The following is an 11,174-nucleotide window of genomic DNA, read 5'->3' on the forward strand; positions in this document are numbered from 1 at the left end:
CTTAGATCTACATTTGGAAGATAGTCCGGTTGCACGGTGTGCCTGTTTCCATCATATCAGATAGAGGCCCTCAGTTCACTTCCCATTTCTGGAGAGCCGTTCACAGTGAGTTGGGGACCCATGTGGAGCTCAGCACAGCATTCCATCCTTAGACCGACGGACAGTCAGAGCGGACAATTAAGATTTTGGAGGACATGCTTAGAGCATGTGTGATCGACTTTGGAGGGCAGTGGGATCAGTTCTTGCCCTTAGCTGAGTTTGCTTACAACAATAGCTATCATTCCAACATCGAGATGGCTCCACTTGAGGCTTTATATGGTCGGCGATGTCGTTCTCCTATCGGGTGGTTTGAGCTTGATGAGGCTAAGTTGTACGGTACAGATTTGGTGAGAGATGCCTGGGAAAAGGTAATGTTGATTCAGGAAAGGCTTCGCTCAACACAATCCAAACAGAAGAGTTACGCGGATCAGAAGGTGCGTGATGTATCATTCATGGTCGGTGAGGAGGTTCTCTTGAAAGTCTCACCGATGAAGGGGATTATGAGATTCGGGAGGAAGGCCAAGATGAGCCCCAGGTTCAGTGGCCCATTTGAGGTGTTGAAGCGAGTTGGGGAAGTTGCATATGAACTTGCTTTACTCCCCAACTTATCGGGAGTCCATCCAATTTTTCACGTGTCTATACTTCGGAGGTATCACGCCGACCTGTCCCATGTGCTAGACTTTAGCACTATTCAGCTAGACGAGGGCTTGGGCTATGAGGAGGAGCCAGTTGCCATTGTTGATAGACAGGAGCGCCAGTTGAGATCCAAGAGGATTTCTGCAGTAAAGGTCCAGTGGAGGGGCCAACCAGTCGAGGAGGCGACCTGGGAGTCCTAAAAGATATGCGGAGCAGATATCCCCATCTTTTCCCTAGCTCGGGTACTTTTCCTTATCCGTTCGAGGACTAACGTTTGTTTAAGAGGTGGAGAATGAAACGACCTGACTGGTCATTTTGCCTTCTAGAACCCTGTTCCCCTAAATAAGACTTTCCATTCTTTCTTTAACTGATTTACGACTTCCGGGGATAGTTGGTTTCGGATTTGGAAGAGTTTGGGTTGAAATCGGAACACTTAGTTCCTTAAGGTTGGCTTAAAAGGCCAAGTTTGACTTTGGTCAACATATTTAGTAAACAGACGCAGACTGGCATTTTGACGGTTTCGGAGGGTCCGTAGGAAAATATGGGACCTGGGCGTATGCCCGGAATTGAATTCCGAGGTCCCTAGCCCGAGTACTGAATTTTTTGTTAAAAATTGTTAAACTGAAATTCTAAGGATTTAAAGAATTAAATAATGTTTGATCATGTTGGTATCGGGCCCGTATGTTGGTTTCGGAGCCCGGTACAAGTCCAATATAATATTTAAGTCTTGTCTATGAAATTTGGTGAGAAACGAGATTGATTTGACGTGATTCGAACGTCCGATTGTATAAATAGTAATTTGAGTGTTCTTAAGGATTTCATGCGTTTCGGAGTTGAATTCGTAGTTTTAGATGTTATTTCGGCGATTTGATCGCTCGAGCAAGTTTGTACAATGTTGTTGGACTTGTGTGAGTGTTCGGAGAGGAGCCCCGAGGGCTCGGGTGAGTTTCGGGCATGGGTTGGGGGTGAAAAACACCCCAGTTTTATGGTGTTTCTAGAAAATGTTTCAGGTTTTGCAAATGCGAGGAAATGTTCACAATTGCGAACCTCACGTTTGCGAGGAAATCATCGCATTTGCGATGAAGCCAGGCTGGGGGCAATTGTCGCATTTGCGACATTTTCTTCGCATTTTCAAACCCAGCTGGGTCCGCATTTGCGACCCCTGCATCGCATGCGATCAAGGCAGGAGGGGGGCCAGCTCGCAATTGCAATCTATTTGTCGCAATTGCGACTTCGCATTTGCGAGCCTGATGTCGCAAATGCGACATCAGAGGCCTGGACACAACTTTTAAAAACGGGACCTAGGCCATTTATTTCATTTCATCTCTACACTTGCGCGATTTGGGAGCTTTCAAAGAGGGAATTTCAACCTAGCATTGTGAGGTAAGTTATTTCTACTTAATGTGAGTTTAATACTTGGGTTTTGGGTAGATTTACACACAAAAATTAGTAAAAATCACGGGATTTGAGTAAAACCTTGGGTTTTGATAAAAACAAGATTTAACCACGAAATTTGTTATGGAATGAAGTAGAAATTATATATTATTGATCCTTAGGATATGGGTAACAACTTTCTTCAAAAATTTCCGAAATTCGGGCACGTGGGCCCGTGGTCAAATTTTAGGAATCTTGTAATTTGGATGGGGGAATCACCTTAGTGGTTTGATATGAACCTTTAAGTCTATATTGATTGGTTTCTACGTTATTTGGATAGTTTTGGAGTGTTTGGCACCAAATTGAAGGTTTGGGCTTAAGCTTGGACCGGAAAGTATGCTTTGGAGCAAGGTGAGTCTTCTTTCTAATCTTGTAAGAGGGAATTGTCCCCATAGGAGAAATAACTAGATAATTTGCCACTAAATTCGGGGGCTATATACGCACTAGGTGACAAGAGTCCGTGCGTAGCCACTAATATGCTTAAGTCCGGGTAGTCTAGGACCCAAAAGCATGCTTTATGTGATATTCTTGTAACTTTATGGTCAATTTGGATTTTCTTAAATCATGTTGAATGTGGTAAATTAAATTATAAAGAGGAACTTCATTTCCTTGGCCTTTTAAAGAGAAATTGACATTCTTTAAATAATTGCTTCCCTGATATGTCCCTGTCTGACTGTTTGTTGTGTTTAATTATATTTGACCGCGTCGCATGTATGATTCACGAGCGGGGCAATAGATGCATCTATGGTTCGCTCTGTTCGACCCTCCGGTAGTGCACACTTTATTTTTATGTTGGATCGGGTCGTACGACCTTGGCACTATTTGCGCATGCTTCTTGCTCGGTATTTTTGTGTGAATTGAACTTTGTTAAATGCCCTGAAATGAAAATGGCTAATTGCGTACTTATCTAGGAAAGGAACTATCACTTTATGCTATGAATTGTTATTTATTTGTGACATCCATGCTTAGCATAACACTTCTTTATATTATTTGACCCTAGTAAGTGTCTAGTCGACTTCTCGTCTCTGCTTCTTCGAGATTAGACAGGATACTTATTGGATACATATTTTTTATGTACTCATCGCTTATGTACTTAATTGTACAGGATCTGAGGCAAGTACATCTTTATACCAGTCGGGTGCGCATTTGATAGAGACCGGAGATTCCACTATGAGCTGCTCTTTTCCTATGTCGTTCAGCAGCGTGATGGAGTCTCTCTGTACTTTTGGCTGTCTATTCTAGTTCAGACAGTAGGATAGATTTATTCTTTTGTGTATTCTACCAGATGCCCATATACTTGTGACACCAGGTCTTGGCACACACATTTGTAGACAATTCTTTTGGTTTGTATAATTATTATCTTACATTGCTGATTATCACTTATTTATGATTTAAATGAATAAATTGTCGGAACTGTTTTGGAAAAGTAAAACAAGGATTTACTAATATGTAGAGTTGGCTTGCCTGACAACGGTGTTGGGCGCCATCACGACCTGTAGCTAAATTTGGTCGTGACAAATAGGACGAGGCTCAGACCAAGTTGGATGTTTGGAACAGCAGCCGAAGCTCCTAGATATGTCATAATCGCACCTGCGCTTGGCCAGCCGCATGTGTGAGCTCACAGGTGCGAGCCAAGATCCGTAGAAGCGAAACTGTGTGGGCAGCCTAGCATCCGCAGGTGCGCAAGTCTTGGCGCACCTGCGTGACCGCAGGTGAGAGGGCTCAGGTCACAGAAGTGGAAGGCACGCAGATGCAGCCCTTTCTATCCACAAAATGCGGAGATTGGCCAGGCAAGAGGAATGCGCACCTACGAGGACTTTTCCGTAGGCGCTGGACCGCAGAAGCGGCCAATTCCCCCGCAGGTGCAAAAATCGCAGACGGCAGAACCTCATTTAATACAAGTCAAATATATAACTTATGGGTATAGTATAACATGTAAATTAGTGAAAATCATGGGTTTAGATAAAAATGAGATTAACCACGAAATTTGTTATGGAGTTTGGTCACATATTTGAGTTCATGAGGTTATGGGTAACAACTTTCTTCGAAAACTTCTAGAATCCAAGCACGTGGGCCCGGGGGTGAATTTTTGGAACCTTACCTTTAGGGTTGGGTAATCACTTAAATAGTTAATATATGAACTTTTGACCATATATTAATTAGTTTATACACTATCTGAATAGTTTGGAATTGAGCGGCACCGATTTGAGGGTTGAGCATAATCTTGGATCGGGAAGTAGGCCTTGAGACGAGGCAAGTCTCTTTTATAACCTTGTAAGAGGGAATTTACCCCATAGGTGAACTTAATTAATAAATGTTGCTATTTGTGGGGGCTACATACCTACGAAGTTACAAGAGTCCGTACGTAGCTACTATACTTGCTTATGTCCAGGTAGTGTTAGGCTTACACCATGCTTTGTGGACACTGTTATCTGGTTTGATTTGTTAGTTGTATCAACCGGGGTTAACTTAAGTATTATGAGATTTCAATTTGACTTTTTCACTACTCTCATGGGAGCGGGCCGTTCACCTCGATAGGTTTATTGATATATCTATGGTTCGGACCGCTCGACCCTCGGCAGTGCACCATATATTTATATATATATTTGGATCGGGCCGTACGTCCTCGGCAAAAATCGTGCATAAAGATATTGGAACCCCTTCTTATATTTAATACCGTTTCATGGACTTGAAAGATGAAAGGATTACTTATTTATTTTCCTGCTCTGAGTTCTATTATCATTATACATAGCATGTTTAGTTAGGACTTCATATTATTATATTATTGGCCCATAGTAAGCGTCGAAGTCGACCCCTCGTCACTACTTCTTCGAGGTTAGACTAGATACTTACTGGGTACATGATTTTTTATGTAGTCACACTACACTTCTGCACTTGATGTGCAGGACTTGAGGCAGGTGCATCTGGCTATCAATCCGGCACGCACACTTGTATTCCGGTTCGAGATTTCAAGGTGTGCTGCCCCTTCTCAGCCGTTCAGTAGCATGCCAGAGTCTCTCTTTTGTTTGTTTCTGTCTATTCTATTTCAGGTAGTAGGATAGACATCATTTGTATATTCTATTAGTTGCCCATATACTTGTGAAATCAGGCCTTGGCACACACTTTAGTAGACTTATAATTTTGGATTTGTTTCTTTTATGATTACGATTTGCACTCATTTGTTCTTTTTGATTACTTTACATTGGCAAATTTCTAAATCATTTAACAATGAGGATAAGTTAATCACTTAGCAAATTTATTTAAAACGAAAAACCACTAGATTGATCAGTGTTGGCTTGCCAGGCAACGGTGTTGGGCGCCATCATGGCATATAATGGGATTGGGCCATTACAGCTAAAAGAGAAGAATAATTTAATTACTATAGCATACAGTAAAAAAATATCAAATATTAAAAAAATGATAGATTTATATCAAATAAACAGAACTTCGATTTATATTTTGGACCAATTTGAAATCACGATTTAGTACTATTAAATATGACATTATTTTTACTATAGAGGAATTCTAAATGGGAAAAAATAATTAAAATATACCAAAAAATGTACAAAAAAGGTGGACAAAAATAGAATGAGGACATTATACTTTGACTTAATTTAAAAATGAAATAAAGTAACAAAATAATACTCAAAATATTATTGATAAATTTAAATAATATAAAAACTATGAACACTTAAATTTTCTAGCAAGAAAAATCTATTTTATCCATATAATATTAAAAAACAATAATACATAACAAGAAGTTATGGGGCAAGCTAATAAAAATTACATTGCAATGCAACAATTCTAAGTAAGAATAATATAATAAGAAGGACAAGACTTATTTGAATTTGAGATGACAACCTTTTCTGAATTGTGATGAGAAATTTCATACATTATACATATAGACACACACACCACGTATTTGGAATCTTAACAAACAAAGTCAAAAATCAAATATTTGAATTTTTTATTTGCTTATTGCATATAGTATAAAAATAATAATTACTAAAAATATATAACTTAATAGTAAAGAACACATTCAATTCATAATTTAGTACTGCATATTTGTCAATATTTATAATTTGAATTAGTTTACAAATAATATTAATAACTTTAGACTTTTTGTAATGACCCGACCGGTCGTTTTGAGCATTTGTACTTTTCTCGGTAGTTTGAGGGCATGAGTAGCTCCATATGATGTATTATGACTTGTGTGAATCGTCAATTTTGATTTTCAGGTTATTCGGAATCTTTTTGGAAGAACGATTCTCAACTAGGAAGCTTTAAGTTAGAAGAGTTGACCAAGTTTGACCTTTATTAATTTGACCTCGGAACGGAGTTTTGATGGTTCCGTTAGGTCCGGATGGTGATTTTGGACTCGGGCGTAAGCCCGGATTTTGCATTTGGATGTTTCTAGAAGGTTTCAGCACAAATTGGCGAAAGTTGAAAATTTGAAGGCTTGGAAAGTTCATAAGTTTGACCGAGAGTTGACTTTGAGGATATCGGATTTGGATTGTGGTTTCGGGAATTTTAATAGCTTTGCTATGTCATTTAGGACTTGTGTGCAACATCGGGTTCATCCGGGTTGGTTGCTATGTTTCGGCACGAGTTATGAAAGTTGAAAAGTTCAAAGTTCATCAAGTTTGATTTGGCGTGCGATTTGTTGTTTCGTTGTTGTTATGTGATATTTGAGGCCTCGAGTAGGTCTGTGTTGTGTTATGGGACTTTTTGGCATGTTTAGACGGGGTCCCGAGTGGTTGGGGTGAGTTTCGGACGAGGTTCGGATCATTTCCATTCATGTTGCATTGCTGAAGATTTCAGGTTTTGGTGTTTCCGCATCTGCGAAAGAATGGATGCAAATGCGAGTCCGCAGATACGGACAATTGGCCGCAGAAGTATAGCAGGCTTGGCTACAGATTATCACAGGTGCGGAGGACGAGCCGCACCTGAGAGTGCGCAGAAGCGGAAATTGTTTCGCAGGTGCGAGGGGTCGGCTGGTTAGTTGTTTTCGCAGAAGCCAAACAGTTACCGCAGATGCGGTGGTGCAAATGTGACGATCTGCCCACAAATGCGGAAACGAAAATGCCATGTCGTCCAGCAGAGCCTAGAAGAAGGTGACTCGCGCAGACAACTGACTCCTTTTCAAAAGAAAAGAATAGCAAAACCAACCCAGCTGACTGGTCAATCTCAGAGATCTTATCGGCTGGCAAACCGGAGATGGACGACCACGGTCCCAGCCTTACCAGCACCAGAGGTGTACTAATCAGCGAACCCACAAAACCAACTTTATCCTGTTTAAGCATTAGTGCACAACAGGAGGCTAGCTCGCTGGGAAGAACGTTATAAGTTCGAGAGTTGGTCAGTTTTATCATATTTTGAGATATGGACTTCGGAATGGAGCGATTTTTGGAGCAATTTTTATCATAAGGATTGGGGTAAGTGTTATGCACTCGGTTTTGATTACATTTCATGAATCTATCTTCATTTTTGGCAATTGATTGATGAATTTTAAAGAGGAAAATAGGGGTTTTAGCCTAAAGTTTCATAAAGCGAATTTTTGAGTTTTGAACATCGAATTGGAGTCGAATTTGAGTGAAACTAGTATGGTTGGACTTGTAATTAAATGGGTTTTTGGAGTTTGTAAACTTTGTCAGGTACAGGCCCGGGTTGGGATTTTTGGCCGATTTTGGGCTTTTTATTAAAGATTCGACCTTTATCAATTGGTTTGTTTCCTTTGGCATCATTTGATGTATTTGAGTTGCTTTTGGCTAGTTTTGAACCGTTCGGACGTTGGTACGCGCAAGATGGCATTTTTGGAGCATTGCTTGGCTTTCTCGGTATTGGAATTGGCTTGTTCGAGGTAAGTAACACTTCTATACTTGATGCTGAGGGTATAAAACCTCGAATTACGTGTTATGTGTTTGATATTGTGGTGACGCACATTCTAGGTGATGGGCGCGTGGGCGTGCACCGTGTAAATTGTGACTCCGCTATTTTTGTTGTACTGTGTAGTTACCTGACCTTATCTGTAACCATGAAATCTCTATGTACTAGAGCTATTGAGCTGTGATCCATGTTAGAATCCATGTCTAGGCTACTTGCTTATCCTGTAGGGACCCACTGAGGTCATTTTTGCTGTTGAGCTATCTGCTTTCATTGTATTACATACTCAGTCATACGCATTCATATACATATCATATCTCAGTCTCTGTTACAATTTATTGATACATCATATCATTATTTTTGGGCTGATTTTCATGACACTGAGAGCCCAAGAGATTAGAGAGATTGATGACTGAGTGAGGCTGAGGGCTTGATGGTGAGGATGTTTATCGGATCGCACTGCATGCCGCATCATGTTTTATTGATTTATGATGGGAGCGGGCTGCACGCCGCAGCATGTTTTACTGATTTATGCCATGATTGGCTTGTTATAGCGTTGTGGCTGAAGGAGCCCCTCCGGAGTCTGTATACACCCCCAGTAAGCGCAGGTACCTACTTAGTGCGAGTACCGAGTGCCAAGTGCCGAGTGATTGGGAAAACTGAGTGACCGTGAGGACAGAGTGGTTGTGAGGACTGAGTGACTGGGAGGGCTGAGTGACTGGGAGGATTGAGTGAATTGATACTCTGGGGAGTATGCATATGGTTTTATCACTGAGTTACATCGCATTTGACATGCACACTTGACATACAGGCATAGAGATGCATTTTTTCCTCATGTTGTACGGTATCACGTCATTCATGACTTCTCACACATATTGACATATAGCATAAAAATGTATTTTCCTCGTGCCATTTGAAAATGAAGCATTTACCGTAGAAAGTTTCGGGGAAAAATTATAGTTTTCGAATTTATTCATATTTTTGGCAACTTCGGTAAAAGATTTGGATTTTCACTGATATACTTGAAAAGCGTAACTATTTTTGGGAACTATGAAAAAGCTGAGCATTTTATCTCTGAGCAACTTCTTTATTTAGTTTCTTTACGTTGTTATGCACTGTTGTTGTCTATTGATGTTGGACCCGAACTTTGTTCCAGCTCTTCACTACTTGCAACCTAAGTTTAAGTTCATTACTTATTGAGTACATGGGGTCGGTTGTACGTGGGACTTATCTGCAAAATTTAGCATCGTTCCGGGTTGATTTGATAGGTTTCGACACGAGTTTTAGAAGTTGGAAAATTTAAAAGTTCATAAGTTCGATTCTTGGTGCGATCCATAGTTTCTTCGTTGTTTGATGTGATTTGAGGCCTCGAGCGCATCCGTGTTAGGTTATAGAACTTATTTGTGTGTTAAGACGGGGTCTCGGGGGCCTCGGGTGTGTTCTAGGTGGGCTACGTGTCATTTTCCTCCTATTTTGAACTACCGTTTTCTCTCTTCTGGTGTTCTTCTTCGCTATCACGAAGTGCCTTTCACATTCACGAAGTGTTACTGCTGACCACCTCAAAATTCTTCTTCGCGTTCGCATTCAACCTCTCGCGTTCGCGGAAGGTTTGCCTTTTTCTTCACCGCGTTCGCGTTTAGTCCTCTTTCGTGCGTTCGTGAAGCACATCCTAGCAGCCTCACATTCCTTATTCGCGTTCGCGTCCATCCTTCCGCGTTCACGTAGGTCATCGTCCCTTGTTCTTCACGTTCGGGTCCCTTCACTCGCTTTCGCGAAGGGTTTTTCTTGGCAGCCTTAATCTTTTTCTTCGTGAACGCGACCCTTCCTCCGCATTTGCGAAGTATACGGACCTGGGTAGGATATAAGATCTTCAAATCAGGGGTTAGGCCATTTTTATCATATTTTGACTTGTAGAGCTCGTTTTTGGGCTATTCTTTGTGGGGTTTTCAAGCAAATCGATTGAGTAAGTGTTCTTCACCTAGAATTTATTATATTTCATGATTTTATCTTTATTTTTATCCTTTAATTTGTGTTTTTGAGTTGAGGAAAATGCAGGTTTTCATGAAAAATGATGATTTGAGGGACGAAATGGTATTGGAATTTGATAATTTTTGTTTTGCTTTGGCCTTGGCTCGTGACTATCTTTCATTGGCTTTTGCTCTGCACTTGACTCTTTCAATGAGTTGATTTTTTTTAGGCCTGAACTTTTGGTTGCTTCTCAATCTTTTTTGTCTTCTTTATACATTTGTCTATGTATATATCATATAGTCCCCCAAGTGTTTGAGCGTTGAAGAATGAAGCCTCGAGCACTTGATTGTTCCTCTCATTCGGTCCTTTCCCTGAAAAGGAAAAACACACGGGACTCGGAGGTGCGATTATAGATGAAGACTGCTTAACCCGTCTAAATTTCTATCAGAATACTTGTAACCCTAGACTGGGAATTTTAATTTATTCCACGTGCCTTGCAGGTCGTGATTCATCATTTAGTACGGGCTAGCTTTTTGCCTATCATCTAAAATCGTTAGTAAAACTTTAATAATTCAAAAAATAGAATTTTAAAATGAAGATACCTGACCATGGGTATTCTTTTAGAAATAGTATCTCTTCATGTGAACTGCATTCCAATGTGAAGGTAATATCTTGCCATTCATTGTCTCTAGCTCGTATGCTCCTTTTCCCGCAATACCATGAATCCTGTAAGGTCCTTCCCAAGTTGGACTCAATTTTCCCGTATTAGCCACCTTCGTGGATTGAAAAACATTCTTGAGTACGAAGTCCCCAATCTTGAAGTATCTTAGTCGTGCCTTTCGATTATAATATCGTTCCATGACTTGATTTTATGCTTCCATTCTTATTAATGCAGTTTCTCTTCTTCCTTCAAGTAAGTCCAGGTTTATGCGCATTTCTTCTTCATTAGATTCTTCTGATGTCTGCGTATACCTCATTCTTGGTTCCCCTATCTCAACCGGAATTAAAGCTTCAGATCTATACACCAATGAGAATGGCGTTTCACCTATGCTTGTTTTTGTTGTAGTACGGTATGCCCATAAAACACCAGGTAGCAATTCTGTCCAGTTGCCTTTAGATTCCTCTAATCATCTTTTCAAATTGTTGACAATGACTTTATTTGTTGATTCAGCTTGTCCATTACCCACCGGATCATAAGGTGTAGACGTAATTCT

Source organism: Nicotiana attenuata, unplaced genomic scaffold (assembly GCF_001879085.1).
Source record: "Nicotiana attenuata strain UT unplaced genomic scaffold, NIATTr2, whole genome shotgun sequence".
NCBI classification, from domain to species: domain Eukaryota; kingdom Viridiplantae; phylum Streptophyta; class Magnoliopsida; order Solanales; family Solanaceae; genus Nicotiana; species Nicotiana attenuata.